The 20,248-nt window shown below is 42.8% G+C and overlaps 1 long non-coding RNA gene across 1 annotated transcript; it reads left to right on the forward strand.

Annotated features, from left to right (window-relative positions):
• The first annotated feature begins 2,894 nt into the window (after nucleotides 1-2,894).
• LOC132646872 (uncharacterized) lies at nucleotides 2,895-11,840 on the forward strand. The gene is made up of 3 exons (XR_009585214.1): nucleotides 2,895-3,083; nucleotides 4,453-4,519; nucleotides 11,657-11,840. It is a non-coding gene; the product is annotated as an uncharacterized LOC132646872 (long non-coding RNA).
• The last annotated feature ends 8,408 nt before the right edge of the window (nucleotides 11,841-20,248 follow it).

The following is a 20,248-nucleotide window of genomic DNA, read 5'->3' on the forward strand; positions in this document are numbered from 1 at the left end:
GGTTAAAAAAAATCTATGACAAAATTTAACTTAAAACTTATTTAAATTAGCTTAAACCTTAATGAAAAAAAATCTATACATGGATAGTCTTAATTTGTTACAGCACACTCTATATGTGATCAGCTCTTGTTTAGAACATACTGTATATGTAACTTGGATACAACTCTTGTTTAAAAAATAGATCTTCTAAGGAAAATATAGATTTTAAAATAACCAATTGGCTTGACCCCATCTTGGCTGATATCCTCATTAGGATGAAAGCAAACATGTCTGGCCGCCATCTTTACTCAGGTTAAAAAAGAGTAATTAAGTAACAGGACAGGAGCCTACCACAGAGGGCCTCTGAAAGACTCTACCTAGCAGTGTATCAAAGCAGATGTTGAGACCCATAACCAAACCTTGGGCAGAGTGCAGGGAATCATATGAAAGAAGGGGGAATTAGTAAGACCTGGAGAGAACAGGACTCCACAAGAACCAAATACATCTGGGCACAGGGGTCTTTTCTGAGACTGTTTCTCCAACCGAGGACCATGCATGGATATAACCTAGAACCCCTGCTCAGATGTAGCTCATGGCAGCTCAGTATCCAACTGGGTTCCCTAATAAGAGGAACAGGGACTGTTCCTGACATGAACACAGTGGCTGGCTCTTTGACCTCCCCCCTCCCCCCGAGGGAGGAGCAGCTCTGCTAGGCCACAGAGGAGGACATTGCAGCCAGTCCTGAAGATACCTGATAAGCTAGGGTCAGATGGAAGGGGAGGAGGATCTTGATTATCAGTGGACTTAGACAGGGGCAGGGAGGAGATGAGGGAGGGAGGGTGAGATTGGGAGGGAATGAGGGAGAGGGCTACAGCTGGGATACAAAGTAAATAAACTGTAACTAATGTAAAAAATAAAAATTTTATTATAACAGAAGCCTTGTGTTGAACAGTTAGTAAAGACATAAGTAGTTAGACATACATTTCTAAGTCAGCTTCTGTTAACCTGAGAATACTTTTATAACCTTAGGAATTTATAAACCTTATTTATCAAACATGCCTTATTTAACATATTAGTTATTATCTAAGTGTTTCTAGAAGCCTGGTGTTGAACAGTTAGCAAAGTTAAGTAGTTAGACATACATCTCTAAATTGTTGTTGTTAACTTGAGTATACCTTTACAACCTTAAGAATTTCCTAATCCAAAATATTTTGCAGACCTGCTGTGGTTTCCTTAGTACACAAGGAGGTAGAACGATAAATCAAAGCCTCAGAGGGACTAAAATGTTTTATAGTTTTTTCCTTTAGTTGGTTTATACTACATGGTCATTTTAACCAAGATGGTGGTAAAGGTACGTAGTATGAACTCTTATGACTGCTCCGAAGTATGGTTGAAGAGAAGGTTTATTGTAGATATGAGGGAGAACCCGGACAGAAGTCTCTGGAAGGGTCAGAATGAACAAAGCCATGAAGGAGAGGGCAGCAGTGAGAGAGGAAGAAAGAAAGAGGGAGCAAAGGAGAACCTTAGAAGAACCAAGAGGCTATGTAGCCAAAATGATGGGTGAGTTATATAGGGAAGAGAAGCTGGGAGAAGTGACAGGAAGCTCAGAGACTGAGGAGTCTATGGTACTGGGTGGGGTATACCAGATACTCTGTAACAGGTACCTGCTGAGGGATGCTGGGACGCCTGTCTGCCAGCATCTGCTAAAATATGTTAAACACGCCTCAGTTAGCCATTTGTCCTGGGTTTCTCTGAGTCCTAGCAAGCAGTCCTCTTAATCAAGACAAGCAAACTTTGGTTCATCCAGTAGTTCTGGGAACAGAAATAAAATGGTCCCTGATACTCTCAGTTTCTTTAGTTCCAATGGTCAGAATTGGGGTCAGGCCGCTGTGTGTTACTGGGCATAACTATCCCTAAGAAAAAGAGAATAGGCCCAATGCAAGTGGCTTGAGTTCTACTAAAAAAAACGTTACAAAGGCTGTAAACATCACTGCAAGACTCGTCTCAACTGGACTCACTCTGGCACTCACAGGAAGAGGCTCTGAAGAGGCAGGGGAAGCTTGGACTTAGTCCTGTCTGTTCCTGCTGTGTATCCATGGTGACATTTTTCTGATTTAATCTCCTTGGCTGGTAAATTAGAGTACTGACCATCTGCAAGGTCTCTTTTTAAAATAATCCGATGTGACAGATTTATGCCTAAATCTGGGTGATTGAATAGTGAGTTTGAATAGGTCACTTGTCTAGCAATAACTGGGTGCATGTTATTCAGTTGCTCAAATGACCAACATGTTAAAATCTTGGGCTGGTGATTCCAGAACCTTGATTGTTTACTGCCTTAACCATGAATCAGTCCATTTGATTCATTTCAATTACTTTTTAAAGCACTCTAGTTCATTTGGGGCTGGAGAGATGGCTGAGTGGGTAAGAGTGCTTGCCAGAGTTCTACCCCTCACAGTGGCTAGTTCCCCACAACCTGTAACACCTAGCCTCACGGGATCTAGCACCCTCTTCTGGCTTCTGTAGGAGCCTTCACACATGTGGCACACATACACACACACACACATACACACACTCATTTTTAAAAAAAAAATACTATGGTTAAAACAGCTTTAAGAAAGTAACAATAACCGCCTTTGAGCAGCTGGGTTCCATCACATAATCTGGCTGCTTTATAGCTATCCTGACAAATACCACATGGTTATTTTGCAAATTCTCCTCTATTTGGCCTTGTTCAGTCTCTCTAATGCCTTACTTTTTTCCTAATTGCAACTCCTACATCTCTGTACAGTCTCCAAACTGCATAGACGCCGTTTCTCAGTGTTCCTTTCTAACTGTATGCCCTGGAGGATTTCACTCTCCGCTGTGTACTGGTAAAACGTTAACAAACTGTTTGGTGGTGGCAAGGAAGGCTGACTTGTAGTGCGTGCTAATTTCTGTGGTGTGCATACTTTCATGGCAGCCAACAGTGGGCCACCAGGCATTGACTGTGGAGCAAGGAAGAGAGCTAGCGTTAGCACACCACCTGATCCATCACTTCTGTGGCCAACTAAATGATGACGTCTGTCTGTCAATATTCCCGGAATGCCAGCAGCAGCGGCAACAAGGTGAGAAGGCAGAGGCCAAACACAATGAACTTGTAGCTTAACTGAGAGGCGCCTTGAGACACTTGAAAACTGATTGGCAGGACACTGACAAAGCAGCTTCCTGTAAGCAGTTGATATACTGTAGTAATTTAGGTACACCGGAGAAGACTGACCTTATGTTATGGCTCATGGGGCCTGGGTGTCCTTCCAGATACAATTTAATATTTTGTTTATCTAACCAGAACCTTAAACCCTCAAAATGATTCATTCTGTATTCTCTGAACCTCCACATACAGTCCGTCTCAAAGCCTTGACAGTTCTGTCTCCCAGCTTTTTCTTGAATTCATCTTTTTTATGTTCATAGCCATTCATTCCCTCACTGCAGGCCCTCATCCTGCTTTTCTTGGAGAATCTCCCAACCAATGTCCTTGACCCTGTCGTATTCCTAATCAGTCTGTGCACTGCGTTGCTACTGAGTGATTTCAAACAGAAATCAGTTGCCTCAGTCCCTCTTTGGTTAAAGATCTTTCAGAACAAACTCCAGACTCCTCGGAGAGGAGCAGGCGGCCTTCCGTAGTCTGCCTGTTAGCTCTCTTCTAGGCAAACTCTACTCTCCCCATCTACAGCAATAAACGAGGTCATCTGGAGAGCAAAGGATGTCTTGGCTATTTCTACCTTCTTCTCCACCTGAATGTAGTTTTAAGCCTTCATGCCTTTCTTCCATTATGACTCCCCCTTCCAGTCTCTTCTTTGATTTGTGGACTTTTTTTTTTTTTTGAAAGGGGAAAGAGGTGGCAGGAATCGCACCAAGGGCCTCCCATGTTCCGTTGTTGTGATATGCTGTTTCCGCTTCTGTATCTGACTACTTCCTACCGCCTTCTTCCTCACCTCTTCCTTACATGTTGCTTCTCTCCAGCTTATCCCCCAGAATTCTCTCTCTTTTTTTTTTTTATTTTCTTGTTTAAAAGATGTATTTATTTGTAACCATGTGCTTGTGTATGGGTGGAGGGCTGTCCCTGGATTCCAGAGGCATCTGACCCCAAGGAACTCTGCCACCTGGCATGGGTGCTGGGTATCAAACTCAGGGCCTCTGGAAGAACAATACATGTTCTTACCCACTGAACCATCAGCTGAAAACTCTGCTTTAAAGTCACATATTTCTGTTTGTTCCCACTGCCTAATGCTAAATTATGGTTTTACTTCCAGATCAGACTAATCTTATACATCACCTGCACAAATATCTCTTCTCTGTCCTAAGCTCTGAAGTCAATCAGATTCTTATCCCTCATTCACCCTGTATCTCAGTTTGTGTCATCTTATAGCAGTTACCTAAGTCTGCCTTAAGAAGTAGCTTAGTATAACAGACATATTCTTGCTCTTAAATCTGCAGGGCCCTGGAAATCTCTACTGACTGACCCTGTACATTCAGCAGCTGCAATCACCTATATAGACATAAGGTAGGACAGTTGGGGTGCCTGGGGAGCTTGCTAGTTTATGTCAACTTGACACAAGCTAGAGTAATCTGAAAAGGGGGAACCTTAAGTGAGAAAATGCCTCCATAAGATCTGGTGTAGATAAGCCTATAGATATTTTCCTTTTTTTTTTTTTTTTTGCATTTTCTTAATTAGTGATTTATATAAGAGAGGGCACTAACCAAGCCAAGGGCCTCAAGTGTTCTTGTGAGTGGGAATACCCCTAGGCTGGTGGTCCTGGGTTCTATAAGAAAGCACGCTGAGCAAGCCATGAGGAGCAAGCCAGTAAGCAGCATTCCTTCATGGCCTCTGCATCAGCTCCTGCCTCCAGGTTCTTGCCCATTTTGAGTTCCTGCTCTCACTGCTCTTGATGATAAGAACTGTGAGTGAAATAAACCTTTTCCTCCCCAAGTGGCTTTTGGTCATGATTTCTCATCACATAATAATAACCCTAAGACACTGGGTAAAAATGATCTCTCCCTCTCTAATAAACTAGCTTTTTTTTTTTTTTAATCCACACGGTAGGTAGGAAGAGCTCCATATGAGAAAAGAGAAATCATTCAAAGCCTCTTGAGTCCTAGGATTAAAATCAATGCACCATACCACTTTTGCTACATTCTATTGGCCAGAAGTTACAAATTCAATTCAGGATGCAAAGGTCAAAAGATCAATGGAAAAACTTAAAAGTCACATAAGAAGTGTGGAAGGGCTACAGGAGTGTAGTCACTATTGCAGTCACATAAGCAAACCTAGAAACCTCCACAATAATAGTAGATGGTGGTGGTGCTGACGACAACAGTAATCATGATGGGAGGATCTTTTTGATGAATCATATGCTCGCCCCAAGCTAATATCAGAGAAAAGACACATCTTACTTTGTGTTCAAAGCTTTACTGTAATCACCCTCTTTATTCTGTTTACCTCTGAAGCCTATCTTCCTGGTTTATAGACAGCTATCTCATCTTCTGGGCTGCACAAAGAGAGGACTCTGGTAGATCTTCCTCCTCTCATGACAACATCAGCCCTACTGTATTAGGACTCTGTCCTAATGACATCAGCTAGCCTTACTGATTTTGTTAAAGGCCTACCTTCAAATACAGTCACATTAGAGGTTGGAGTCCCACATATGATTGTGAATATGAGTTGGCTATTATAACGGTTTGAATGAGAAGCCATGCCTCCCCCCCCCCGGCCACCTCATAGGCTCATGTATTTGAATGCTTGGTCCCTAGTTGGTTGAACTGTTTCGGAAGGATCAGGAGGTATGGCCTTGTTGAGGAGGTATGTCACTGAGGGTGGGCTTTAAAGTTTCAAAAGCCCAGATTTTTCCTACTTAGCTCACTAACTCACTCTTTCTGCCTCATGCTGTGGATCAAATGTACACTCTCGGCTACTCCAGCACCATACCTGCCTGCCTGCCAGACAGCTTCCACAATCTCTGCTGTGATGGTCATGAACTTACCCTTTTAACTGTAAACAAGCACCTAATTAAGAGCTGTATTTTATAAGTTTCCTTGGTCATGGTGTCACTTCACAGCAATAGAAAAACAACTAAAACAGCTATGGACACAATTTAATTTTTTAAGATTTATTTATTTTACATATATGAGTACTCTATCTGCATGCATACCTGCATACCAGAAGAGGATACCAGATCCCAGGATAGATGGTTATGAGCCACCATGTGGTTGCTGGAAATAGAACTCAGGACCTCTGGAAGAGCAGCATGCTCTTAACTGCTGAGCCATCTCTCCAGTCCCCACAACAAAATTTCTAACAACTACCCAGACAGATAAAATATGGACACACAACACCCCCAAACACAGTAGAATAGCTAATAAACAAAAGGTAATATTAAGTGTTGAAAACTGAAAGGCAAGAATTCTCACAGTGATACTGAGGCTTTAAGTTAATAAATCACTTTGTAAAACAGTCATGTAGCAGACTCTCATAAAGCCGAATACATGCTTAGTCTATGACCAGCAGATTTGGTTTCTAGGTATTTTATATAGCAGAAATTCATATGTGTCTTCTCTAAGAGACATGTATATGCACATTCACAACACAACTATTCCTAATTGGAAAAACGCAAATGTTTGTTCATAACAAAAACAAATAAATGATGACATGCTCATACACTAGGGTATTATACAACTATGAAGTTGAATGAACTCCACCTCCTTCCACATGACAGCGGGAATAAAGTTCATAAGCATAATGCTGACTGATAGAAGCCAGACACAATTCTCGCTAAAGTTCAAAAGCAGGCAAAACAAATCTGTAGTGTTAGAAGTCAGGAAGTGACCACAAGAGAGGAAAGGAAACAGGAGGGAGCTTTGAGGACACTGGTTATGCACGCTATGATCTGAGCCCTGGCTACACAGCTGTGTTTAGTTCATGAAAATTCATTGAGCTGAATGCTTACTTATGTGCATGTTTCAGTACATATTTTATAGCTCAACAAAAAGTTTTCTTTAAAATATTCTATAGACTCCATGTTGTTCTAGAACATCCCAGTCCTTCAGTCTGGCCTAAGGCCCTCTCTGATCTAGACCCAGTCCTCCTTTTCCAGAACCATGTTTGCCACAAGCCACCATTAATACTCACGGTGCATCACGTTTCTCATGGTCTTCTGACTCCACCTCTCATGGCCTGAATACGCCTCCCACTTTATCTAGTGGCTAACTGTTTTAAATAGGAAAAAGCAGGTTGGGCTTCATTCTCTACCAAGATGTAACCGGTAATTTCCCTTCGGCCCCGCAACTCTGGGCATTTACTGTTCTATTTCTACCAACAGCCTGTGTGTACTTGTCTTTAATCCACTGAAATATCACCGTTGGTCTACAGAGCTGTCTTTGCTGCCAGACTGTCATTAAAACAAAGACTGTGTCCTTTATCAAGACAACAGCCTGTACATAACAAATGCCCAATAAATATGAAGAATAACAAGGGCCATGACATTTAGCCTACAGCCAGGCGTGGCCAACGTTCTGCCACTACGCCATGATGTTGTAATATACAAAGTTCATACACAACTAAACTATACAACCAAATTGAGGGGGGAAAAAGGTCAAAATGTTTTAAGAAATATATGGTGTGGGCGTGGGGAAGGGGAGTTAGGGGTGGAAGGAGATCTCTTTGTCTACACAAAGTCCAAGACAGCAGGTTTGACACACTGCGAGGACATTTTGGTTTTGTTACAGAATTTGGCTTTAGTCAGTCTTGTAAGAGAAGTGTGTGTGTGTGTGTGTGTGTGTGTGTGTGTGTGTGTGTTAAGGAAACTAGCTGGGCGCAGTGTCCCACACTTATAACCCCAGCACTTAGGAGGTGAAGGCAGGCAGGAGGACCAGAAGAGTCCAAGGTCATTCTGAGATACTTAGTGAATTGGAGTTTAAAGCTAGGCTGGGATACTTGAGACCCTGCTACCCACTCACCCCCTCAAAAAAAAAAAAAAAAAAAAAAAAAAAAAAAAAAAAAAAGAAAAGAAAAGAAAAGGAAAGGAAAGAAAGTAAGAAAAGAAAGAGAAAGAGAAAGCAAATCTGGCACAAATTTAGTTTACAATGAGCATTTTGTTCCCCGTAAACTCACATATCAGGGAAATCAAATACACATTTACACATTTCATAAAGCATGCGATAGTGATATTGCCTACTCCCCGAAGAGTCACTGCAGAATGACTGTGCTCTTCTGGAATATGGGTGAAGTGTTAGTGCTCCCACTTGGCTACAAACTCATGACATTCCTCTAACATCTAGATTGGCTGTGTTTCTTAGTGGATCTGCCAGAAATTCCTCAGATATCCCAGTATAGGATTTATGGACTGAGAGTTTTGTGCTATTCCAGAGGGTAAAACTGGCTATTGTCTTTGCATAATGGGCGGTGTAAGTTGTGACCCAACTCACAGCCTGAAGAGTGAGCCAGGCTCACAGTACAGTATTTTATGCCTGTGCCAAGCAGCTTCAGCCGGGCCTAGAGATAAGCTGCTGTTGTGATGGCTTCTACACACAACATTTCTTCTTTGTAGGGAGCCAGAAGAGACTTTGATGATGGTAGGCAGGTGGGATGGTATGGATTTTGTCTTGATGATTTTTCTGTCAGTGAGGCTATGCTTGAACTGCAGAAGCACAGGTCAGAGGCCTGACCTAGGCTGCTTATTATCTAGGGGTGAGGAAACAGTGAAGCAGTTGTGATTAAAAAAAAAAAAAAAAAAGTGGTTGTTTTGTTTTTTGCCACGCAGTGGTGGCACGCACCTTCAAACTCAGCACTCAGGAGACAGAGGCAGATAGATCTCTCTGAGTTAGAGGCCAGCCTGGTCTACTGAGTGAGTTAGTTCCAGGACAGCCCAGGCTACACAGAAAAACCCTGTCTCAAAAAACCAAGAAAATAAAAACAAAACAAACAAACAAAAACTATGATAAGTACATGCTGTCTGATGAGACAGGCTAGGCCCTTCTTCAGAGTGCAGGCCCGCTCCCACTTGGCTGAGGACTTCTCTCTCACCACGGGATGGGAATGGGGCTTGTCACCCACTACTGTGAGTCACAGTTGATTAAACAGAACATGGACACCTGACTCAAAACAAGCCAATCAGATGGCTGGGCTGCTTGGAAAGCCACTGGGAATTTAAAGAGTAGGAGAGTGTTGAGAAAGTGAGGGAGAGGAGGAAGGGAGTGAGGGGAAGAGGGAAGAGGAGGAAGAAGAAAGTCACAGGAAAAGGATAGAGAATAGGGGAAAGAAGGGGGAAAGGAGGTAGAAGGAAGGAAGATCAATTCCTGACCACATTCCCTTTTCCGGTTCCAATTCCTTGGCTGATCTGATCATTCTCTGTCCAAGGCTAGCCCAGCCTTCATGACAGAGCATTGTGTTTTCGTTTCTGCTGGTTTGGATGGTTTTCTAGGGTTCAGACCCAGGACTCTGAAGCTCTGGTATTCAGGCAGACAGAATGTCTCTCTTTACTCTCCTGTGCCACAGCATTGGCATCTGAGGAGGACAGGGGTTGGGAGTTGGTGGGACTGGACACAGCACTGCCCAGTGCCTCCTGTTGATACTCATATGAACATTAACAAATACAAAATTAAGCCCATGGAACATTTTTATTATGATAGATAACACAGGAAATTGTATTTATGTATGAAAACTAAATTTAGAAGCCTGGACAGATCGACAGGATCTCTCCTAAACCCATGTAAACAGTCCATGCCAGGTGCTAGGAAGTGGCTGCAGAGACAGGCTGGCCACGTAGACAGGCCCCTTGTTTCCCTAAAATTTTGTGGAAGAAAGGGCTTCGCTCTGGGCCAGCCCATCTTTGAAAAGTCTTCATTTCCAGGTTAAAGAATTAATGGTTTCTGGAAGAATCATTTCAGGGCGGCTCCTATTCTCTGCTCCCTTTGTGCCTGTAAACAAGGAAAGGGTGTGGCCTGACTTGGATCTATTCTGACACTGTTTGTGCAGCCCTGACCCCAGGCAGGGCCCAGTGGGAAAGAGGAAGTGTGTGGGTGGGAGAAGGGAAATATCTCAGGCTCCCTCCCCTCCCAACTCTGCCCCCACTCTTAGAATTCCCTGCCTTCCATAGCTGCCTCTACACACTTCAATACCCTGAAAACCATGGGAGGTGGAGTAACAGGGAAGGAGTTCTCTGGAGCAAGGGTGTTGGACTTGAGACATGAAAAAAAGCCATTACTCTCACCCCATACCCTCTGATGTGGCTCTCCATTGATCCCCTGGGGTACCACTCTGACCCTCCTGGAAGCTTAAAGTAGAATCACCTCAAAGAATATCCCTGTGGAGCCCATATCTCCCTTTCAAGACTCAGGGTCCAGGTCAGGGACCAGAATTCCCTGTGTAATGACAACAATCCCCCTTTCTTCCTGAATTCATATTCCGGAAGACATGGGTCCACTGGCTTTGGGGATAGCCTGGGGTTAGCTGTTGGCAGCGACCATGCACACGGTGGCTGCTGCTGCTGTTGCAGTACCTGAGAGCAAGATCCGTGAGAGAAGTCGACTAGGCCAGGGGCTTGGCTCTAGGTTCCCTGCCTCTTTACCGTTTACACCGAGGCATCCGAAAATTCTTTCGAATTGGACTTCCAGGCCTTTACAAAAGTTTATCTGTCAATGTAGGAAAGTCAGGGCACATTTAACTATTAGCTTCATATGTATCTTTTGCATATTCATGCTTTTATACACTAAGGCCTTGGCCGAGGCCCCCAAATGCTAAAGGGAGGCAACCGCACCACGTCACACCATGTGAACTTGAATATTTGGACAACTGAAACTCTGTTTCCTTGTTTGCAGACCGAGAATAATCACAATAACACTTATCACTAACTAAACTGACTATAATTACTGCCTTGTGCCGTTGGGCAAGGATTTCTTTGGGCCTTGGCTTTCCCCGCTGTCAGGCGAAAGGATTCTAATGGTATCTGTCTCCAAATGTTGTTATCAATAATGAAATAGACTTATGGCAGCATCTGGCACACTATAAATTGTACATGTGACTTGTCATAGCCCTCCTCCTGGTACTTACGACCCTCTAGCTGGCTAAAGGAAACAGGACAGGCAGTGCTTAGGTCCCAGCAAGGCCACTGCTGCCATGTCAGAACCTGAGGTCGCCTTCATTCTCCAGTCTCATCCTGTGATTACAAATAAACCCTGGCCTTCATAGGAAGCATTTGGCCTGTTCCTGCTTCCAACTGCAACTTACTTTAGCCAAGTTTAATCTGATGGATATGAACTAAGAGCTCTGTCCTGGGATAACCTTGATTCTTCTCTGTAAAGGGCTTTGAGAGCCACTCAGAAAGGTGAAGAGAAAAAAAAAATCTTACATTTCTGGGCAGGAACTCGGTGGCAGAGAGTGGGGAATTGGCCAGGGCTCCTGGCTCCTCTCTTTAGATCCAGGGATTGCTGTTCCTCGCTGTGGAGGAGTTTCTGCAGCCCTGAACATTGGCAGCCTCTTCAGACTGGGCTGGGTTTGGGAATTAACAATTCTGTAAATGCCTGCAGAGGTCTGAGCCTCCATAAGAGAGTACTTGCCACAAAGAGCTACAAAAGTGCAGCCTTTGAGCAGCGAGGGCAGCTCTTTCACAACTCTGCCTCTGAAGACTAACAGCTGCCCTCTTCTCAGTACCCAACAGCTCACTTCTGGGGGTCACCACCTGCAGCCTGGACCTCAGAGCTGCCTTTGGGACAGAAACCTCTGGAGAACCCGAAGCGGTAGGCATCAAGCCCACAGATCCTCACCTACAGTGGAAGCATTGTCTCCCCAAGAACCCACTGCGCACAGGCGCTTCCTCCTCCTGCCCTGCAGACACATTTCATCTCAGAAACTGCCTGTTCCTGAGTCACAGCAACAAATAGGAAGAGGGTGCCATATTACATCATTCTAAGATGTTTTCATTTTGCGTTCTGTTAAGGAAGCCCTAAGCTAAGGAAAACGAGAGTCTCCCTGTGTGGCTTCCGACAGCAGTCAGATTCCGGAGAGTCTTTCTGTCAGAGTGTGGTTTGAAGGGCAGACAGGCTTTGTCCACCCCCTCTCATCTCAGAATACGTCCACTCAATCTAATTGCTCTTCAGCCTGTGCTTCCATGTAGGATGTTAGGGATTTCTTCCACAAGTTCATTATATCCCTGTTGCCAGGCTGTTTGTACAGCCATTTCCCAGAGCTCATGAGTGACAGCAATGAAATCCCAGTGGCAACTATTTCTAATAAAGCCTTTACGTTAGAGTTTCCTTTCGCTCATGGCCAATAGCCTTGTGTTCTGGAGTCAGTCGTGAAACGATGCCTAGCTATTTCTGAAATTTGGAGCTTCTGAATGTATACATGGGTTTATAAACTACAGCAATGGCACCATATCAACCTGTGTGCTGCTTTTACTGTTATGAATCATGCCTGTCTTTTCTAAGGTCCTATTTGGCATAGGACACGGTGTGTGGGTTGGTTTTCATATTGTGATACACAAGCCCAGTAATAAATCATAAGCATCTTTATGACATTTCTTAAAGGAGATAGTTGCTATGTGTGACTGGCAACTGTTTTTTCAAGAGTTAAATATCTCAGCTGTTTAAATTCCTCTGCAAAGTATGAAAAGCAAATTAAGTAATCACAGCAAACGAACTCAAACCTGAAGAATGTGAAGTGAAGTAGTTTTCGTGTGCTTGGGGGTAGGCACACGAAGTGTAGGTGGGTGGAAGAAAGAGCAAGTCTGACTGAAAATTCAGCAAAAATCTCCAGCGAATACACAGATTTAGAAAATACTGAGATGCTCGCATACAATTTTTGGTTGAATATGCCTGTGGTGCATGAGCTGGCGTGGTGCTTGCTGGGTAGCACAGGTGCTCCTGTGACTCCAGGGTATGGGACAGAGCGTGGTAAGCATCTATCTGGGTGTGCCTATGAAGCAACTGAACTGTTTTCTAAACTTTCTGTTTCTGAAGAGGATTGGTTGGACAGCTATGCTATGGCATGAGAGTCGATGTGTTTCATCCATGAGACCCAATTTCAATGAGTGTATCAGTGGCACAATAAACCACATTCTCTGTCATATCAGAAGTACTGTTTGTTTATGTCCCATGAAGGGAAAGTTTTGATTCCACCCCAAAGGTACCTTTGCTGTTTGCATAACTGTTTCCTGTTTTCACTTATTAAAATATTTCAGCTGTATCTTAACAAATTGAGTGGAGATGGAAGTCTCTGTCCCAACGAAGTCAGATTAGCTTGCTTCGTAACAGCCTTGAAGCAGATCTACTGTGAACACTTCAAAATTAGAGGGCGCTAGGCACGGGGGTATACTCCTATAATTACAGCACTATGGAGGCTCAAGTAGGGGATGTTAAGTCTGAATTCAGCCCGGGAGTGGTGGTGGCGTTTTTATTCCATTATTCAGGTGGAAAAAAACCATCAATGGTGGAACAAAACTCATGTTGCCATTTTATGTAACAGCTGTAAGAGTTGTAAGCTGACAACTTCTGTTTCCTTCTACAAATTCTGTATATGATCCTGGCATGGTGTTCCACCCCAATAATTCTAGCACTTGGGAGGGGGAGGAAGAATGATCAGGAGTTCAAAGTCTTCAGAGTGAGTTTGAGGCCCTGTCTCAAAACAAAACATCATAAAAAAAAAAAACAAATGAGGTTTTTTTTTTCTTTGGATATACATTTATGCTGGGGTACTCAGCCAAACTTTTAAGACCTGAGATGGCTCATTGGCTTAAAGACTTAACCTACTTCTGCCTAGCACCATTGTGTGGTTGATTTTATACTTTTTCCTATATCCAGAGAGTGTTAATATTCTTCTTCTTGGTTATATTTGTTTCTTTTACTTCCTGTCTCTTGGCTATATTTGGCAATGTTGCATGGATTTGCACTCTCATGGAACATGGACATAAATGAAATCAAATTCTACGGAAATATAATTCTCTCAAAACAATGTATAAAAATGTTTTACTACTGCAAACAATGTTTTGTAGTTTTCTTGCAAACACAGCTCTAGAGTATCAAAATTGTCAAAGGCCTTTTCCTTCTGTTTGTGTCTGTAGAATAGTCAATATATTTAACAAGAAAGAACTGTACTACATTTGGACCTAAAGAGTAAGGGCAGCACTTGGAGAAGGCAAGAAAGCTTAATCATGTGACATAGATTGAGCTGGTGGTGATGGACCTTGTGCATCCAGCTAAATAATCTTTAATTTTTGTACTAGGCACAGAGCCAGCACATCCAGCTCCCAGGATAAATGATTAAGGATCATGCAAAAACTGCTGAACATAATTCACTATAGCCAAATACATGGCTCTCTGGAGCCAACTACCCTTTTAAAAAAAGATTTGTCTCATTTTCTTTTATGTTTCTGAGTTGCTGGAGCCCACTGGTTGAACAGTTCCTGAGTGGGGAGTGAGGATTAAAAGAAAATAACTCATGAGACTCGAGAGGGCTATAAGTAGAAACTGTAGCACCTGGTTTATTCCACAATACCTTTTCTTTAGTCAGAGCAAAGCACCTCAATACGTGGAAGGGTTCATCCAGAAGTCAAACTTGTTTTCCTCAACCACCTGTCTGTGTGATACTCACACAAAGAAAAGGAAAGAACTTGGCAAAACATCTTGCTTATCTCTGTCTCCAGGTGAAGGCCAGGGTGAAAACATGTTATTCCCTGAAAACTAAGTAACAAAGCAGCCCGACAAGCAAGCAGCTCTCCACACTGAGTGTTTTACCTACATGTATGTCAGTATACCACATGTTTGTCTGGCATCCACAGAGGCCAGAGGAGGCATTGGATCCCCTACAACTGCAGTCACAGTGAGAGCTAGGAGGCCCCATGAGGGGGCTGGGAACTGAACCTGAGTCCTCTGCAAGAGCAACCACTGCTTTTTGCTTGTTTGTTTGTTTTGTTTTTGGTTTTTTGTTTTTCAAGACAGGGTTTCTTTGTGTAGCCTTGGCTGTCTGGCAACCCACTCTTAGACCAGGCTGGCCTCAAACTCACAGAGATCCACCTGCCTCTGCCTCCCCGAGTGCTGCTCCCCTGAGCCCTGCTGGCCAGTACTCTAAACTACTGAGCCATCTCTCCAGTTCTGAAGCCAACTCTCTTGGTCAGAGGCATTACAATGATAAAATCCAAACTGTGAGAAAAGAACACAATACAAAATAAAAACAAAAGAATCTTTGGGAAGGTTTTTATAGACTGAAGTTGGGCCCACTGTAAATCTGACAGCACAGCTTTCTAGCTGCCATTAAGAAACTGTCAATGCGCAAAGTGTCTAAGCAAATAACACGCTTTATTGTTAGAAGGAGATTGAAATCCAGCTGGTGCTCTGATCCTGTTTCTTATGTGGGAGGTTCAAAGAGCAGGTCTGAACATGGCTTTTCTTAAGTTTGACATATTCTTTAAAACACATTTCACAAGATGTTTGAGTTTCAATTAATTAGGTAAAATAATAATTATCCACATGGAAAAGAAATGGCTAATTTTTGTAATATAAAAGTGAGTCTTAGCTCATAGCCAAACTTTTGGGCAGAGTGCAGAGAATCTTATGGAAGAAGGGGAGATAGAAAGACCTGGAGGGGATCAACAGAGCCAAAAAATCTGGGTAAGGGGAACCTGCAGAGACTGATGAATCAACCAAGGACCATGCATAGAAAGTAACTAGACCCCCTGCTCAGATGTAGCCCATGGCAGCTCAGTCTCCATGGGGGTTCCCCAGTAAGAGGAGCAGGGGCAATCACTGACATGAACTTGGTTGCCTGCTCTTAGAGCAACTCCCCCTAGTGAGGTAGCCTGACAAGACCACAGAGAAAGAGGATCCAGACAGTGCTGAGGAGACCTGATAGGCTAGGGTCAGATAGTAGGGGAGAAGGACCTCCTCTATCAGTGGACTAAGGGAGGGACAAAGGAGTGAAAGAGAGAGGGAGGGTGGGACTGGGAGAAGAGGAGGGAGGGGTCTATAGCTGGGATACAAAGTGAATACATTGTAATAAATAATAAAATAAAGAAAAATGAAAAAATCATAAACATTCATTTTAAAATACTTAAATTGATCAAAAAAAGTGAGTCTTAGAAACCAATAAAGGAAACATCACACCACAGGAAAATACACAAAGGATACACACAGTTCAGGATAAGGAACAAAAAACAGGAAATAGATGTATGAAAATATGCTCCACCTCATTCAGAGTTTAAAAAGTCAAGTTCAGATGTTGATGAGATAGCAATTTTCACTTCTAATTGGCACAGATTCAAGAGCAGAAAGAGAGCCAAGAAATGGCCTGGAGAGTTAAAGCACTCATCACCAAGCCTGGTGGTCTGAGTTCAACTCCCGGAACACAGAATGGAAGGGGAGAGCTGCAAGTAGTCCTCAGTCCTCCAGATATTCAGCATGGAACATGCCCTCATCCACACAACCACACACACAAAATAAATAAAAGTAAAGGTAAACCTTAAGAAAGTGAGAAAGAGTAGGAAAAAGTCCAGCGTGGTGGCAGATGCCTGTGACCCCAGCACTTGGGAGGTACAGCAGAAGGGTCAGGCATTCAAGATCATCCTCAGCTACACAGGAAGTGTCTTAACAGAAAACAAGATGTCAAGAAGAAGAGAGCCCAAGGTAAGATGTTAGAAGACAGCTCCTCGCGTGTAGTATGGTGAGGGTGTTAACTGATATGTTTTGTTATCAGTATCTATTGTTTTAGATTTATTTATTCATCTTATGTATATGAACGCTCTGTTTTCATGCACACCAGAAAAGGGAATCGGATTCTATTACAGATGGTTGTGAGCCACCAGGTTGTTGCTGGGAATTGAATTCTGGACCTATGGAAGCGTACTCAATGCTCTTAACTGCTGAGCCAACTCTCTAGCCCTTGCAATCGATATCTATTAAAATTGATTGCTATATTGTAATTATGCTGATACAAGCTAGAGGCAAGTACACAAAGACAAATGTGTATGGATTATGGTCACCTGTGGATCCAAACAGTGAGCTGAAAACAAACTATTGAAAGGCTGCGATAGAGTATGCATGCTTACTGAAAGTGTTCCAAGGTACAGCAGTAACTAAAGGAGCACAGAACCAAGATAATATGGAAATAATTTAATTTCTGTTACATGCATGGGAAAAATTAAGGGCATATACACATGAGTAGTAGTCATTTTGGGAAGGTAGCATTTTGGAGCACCTTCTATTTATATCCTATTCATTTCCTTAATGTTGAATCATATATTCAAGTTATAATGAAGACAATGTTAAAAATAACAGCATAAACATGTTAAGAAATTTGTCATGTGGTTTTCTTGTCAGAGATGTTAAATCTGATTCTAAACACCCATCTAAACCTATATTCTTTAATATTTCCTAAGATAAACAATATGGCTAAAATTTATGGCTGGGACTGAAGAGATGGCTCAACAGTCAAAAACACTTCCTGCTCTTCCAGAGACCTGGAAGTTTGGTTTCCAATACCCATATCAGGTAGCTTACAATTCTCTAACTCCAGTGCTAGGAGATCTAATGTTTCTGGCTTCCACAGGCGCCTGCGCTCACGTGCTTATACTCACATACAGACACACACACATCTACACATAACATAATAATAATAATAATAATATATAATAATCTTTTAAAATAATTAAATTTGCTGGCCATGTTGTTGCATGTTTTTAATCCCAGCACTCGGGAGGCAGAGAGATTTCTGGAGGCAGGAGTATGTAGAGAGATCCTGCCTCAAAAAACAAAACAAACGAACAAATTAAACTTACCACTAACTATAAAAACTTGAGGGCGCTACTGTAGATTTGAAACAACTAAATGGATTAGGTAAACTTTGCTTAAATTCTAAATGCAAAATCACAAAGAAACATTTTCTAAACTCTATTGGGGCACAAGTGCATTGTGAGTGCAACAGGACCGTGTCCAAGCGTGTAAACTTCGGGAAATATTGATATAGGAAAGCCTCCTTTCACCGGACCGTGTCCAAGCGTGTAAACTTCGGGAAATATTGATATAGGAAAGCCTCCTTTCACCGGACCGTGTCCAAGCGTGTAAACTTCGGGAAATATTGATATAGGAAAGCCTCCTTTCACCGGACCGTTTGCACCTCTGCCAGCACGTATTTATCTATAGGAGAGGAATGCTGTTTCCTCTCAGGCCTAGTATTCTAATTGTAACTGGGACTGTTGAGGGATTTCTAGAATAACTTATTTGGTTTATAGATTTCAAACTAGTGGCTAAAAGTCTACCAGGATTTATTATAAAGCTGGGAAAGTTATGAGCTGGAGGGGATGTTAAAAATCCTCTAGGATCAATTCCCATCATTTTACAGACAGGCTGGGTGAGTTATCCATAGCTAACCAGGAGAATTGGTTTGGGGATTCTTGCCACCTCTTCAGCGTTCTTAACATAAGTCATTAAGATTTATTTAACCCTTGATGAATATCAAAAATGGATCAGAATTCACACTGACTTGCCCAGAGAGAGTCACTTTCTGCATAAAAAAGGCTTAACACTGAGGAGGAATTACATGATAATCCTCAGGGAACAAAGAACCTCCAGCTCCCAGCGCCTGTAATCACACAGGCAGCCTGCCCAGTGCAAGCAGAACCAACGCATGTCCTTTGCTTGACTTTTTTGTTACATAAGAAAGCACTGTGAGTTAAAGCCAATTTTTCTTTTTTTTCTTTTCTTTTCTTTTGGTTTGGAAAAAAGGCAAAGCGACTAACAAAAAAGTCAAGTCCTTTATTCACTTAATAAACATTTTTACCCTAACTGGTAGAGTGATGGAGAGAAGATTAAAATCAATCAATCAATTCATTCATTACAAAATGTGTGTACGTTGCCTGGGTTGAAGACTCCGGGTTCTGCGGCCCCATTTCAGATTGTCCCATGAGAAGAATCTGGCAGAGCCACTCTGCACTCCTCTCCGGATGCTGAATGGGTGTGTATCCTGGGCCTCTCAAGGCCCCAGAGGCTTCTTTACTCTGTCCCGGCTAGCCTTTTGTCAACGTGAACAAGCCAGAGTCATTTGAGAAGAAGGAACCTCAATTGAGAACTGTCCCAACCACATTGATTTGTGGGGAACCTGTGGGGCACTTTCTTGATTAATGATTGACAGAGGAAGGCCTAGCGTGCTGTTGGCAGTACAGGTGGTCCTCAAAGGTGTAAGAATACAGACTGGGCAAGCCATGGGGAGCAAGCCAGTAAGCAGCATTCCCCCATGACCTCTGCTCCAGTTCCTGCCTCCAGGTTTCCGCTCTGTTTGAGTTCCTGCCCTGATGTCCCTCAGTGATGGACTATTACCTAGAAGTGTAAGATGAACTCAGTCTTTCCCTCTCCGCACTGCTTTTGGTTATGATGTTTTATCACAGCAATAGAAACTCTGAGATACTTTGTTTTGTTTTTTCAATTAACTGAAAGCAGAAAGAGTTTTGCTTGGCAGGAAGAATCTGTCTCTGTTAATTGGAAATAATATTAAAGACTTTTAGGATTTCAATCATAAAAGCATCCCTCCATGCTGTGACCATAGAGGAAGAGAGATGCTATCAAAAAGATGGCTCCAAAATGAAACAAATTGAGTTCTAATTGATTAAGGATCCCTGGGTGAGGTCAGGGTGCTCAAATTTGGGGGAGGGTATGTAATGTTAGCTCAACTAAAACATTAATGCTTAAGTCTCAAGAGAATGAAATGCAGAAACCAAGTGCTAGTTTTACTCCAGAATGTCCTCCAAAGACCATCTGTGAAAGGCTTGGTCACCAACCTGGGGAGTTATGGAACCTCTAGGAGACATGACCTAATGGAAGGAAGTTAGGTTTTTGGAGTGTGCTCCTGAAGGAGATACTGGGATCCAAGAGCTTCCTCTGTGTTTCAGGCACCATGAGGTGAGCAGCTTTGTTCCATCATGTGCTCCCACATCATAATCTCCTGTCTTACCACAGGCCTCAGAGTAAGGGAGCCTTAGAATAAGGGTTGAAACCTCTAGAGCTATGAGCGGAAATAAAAATGTCCACCTTTTAGGTTTATCTCAAGTACTTTTTAGTAACAGAAACCTGACTAATAAACTTGGGTTCTGGTTATTCTCTAGGTAGGAGACCTGAGAACGTTGGCTGACAAGTGGGTAGGGGAGAAAGGGTGAACCCCAAGGGTGCATCAGTGTCTCCTCAGACAGAAGGGTAGAAAGTTAGGGTTCAGCTTACAATGCCAGTGTGCCTAACTCAAAAGTCAACCACAGTGACTCAA

This window comes from Meriones unguiculatus, chromosome 12, assembly GCF_030254825.1.
Source record: "Meriones unguiculatus strain TT.TT164.6M chromosome 12, Bangor_MerUng_6.1, whole genome shotgun sequence".
NCBI lineage: Eukaryota > Metazoa > Chordata > Mammalia > Rodentia > Muridae > Meriones > Meriones unguiculatus.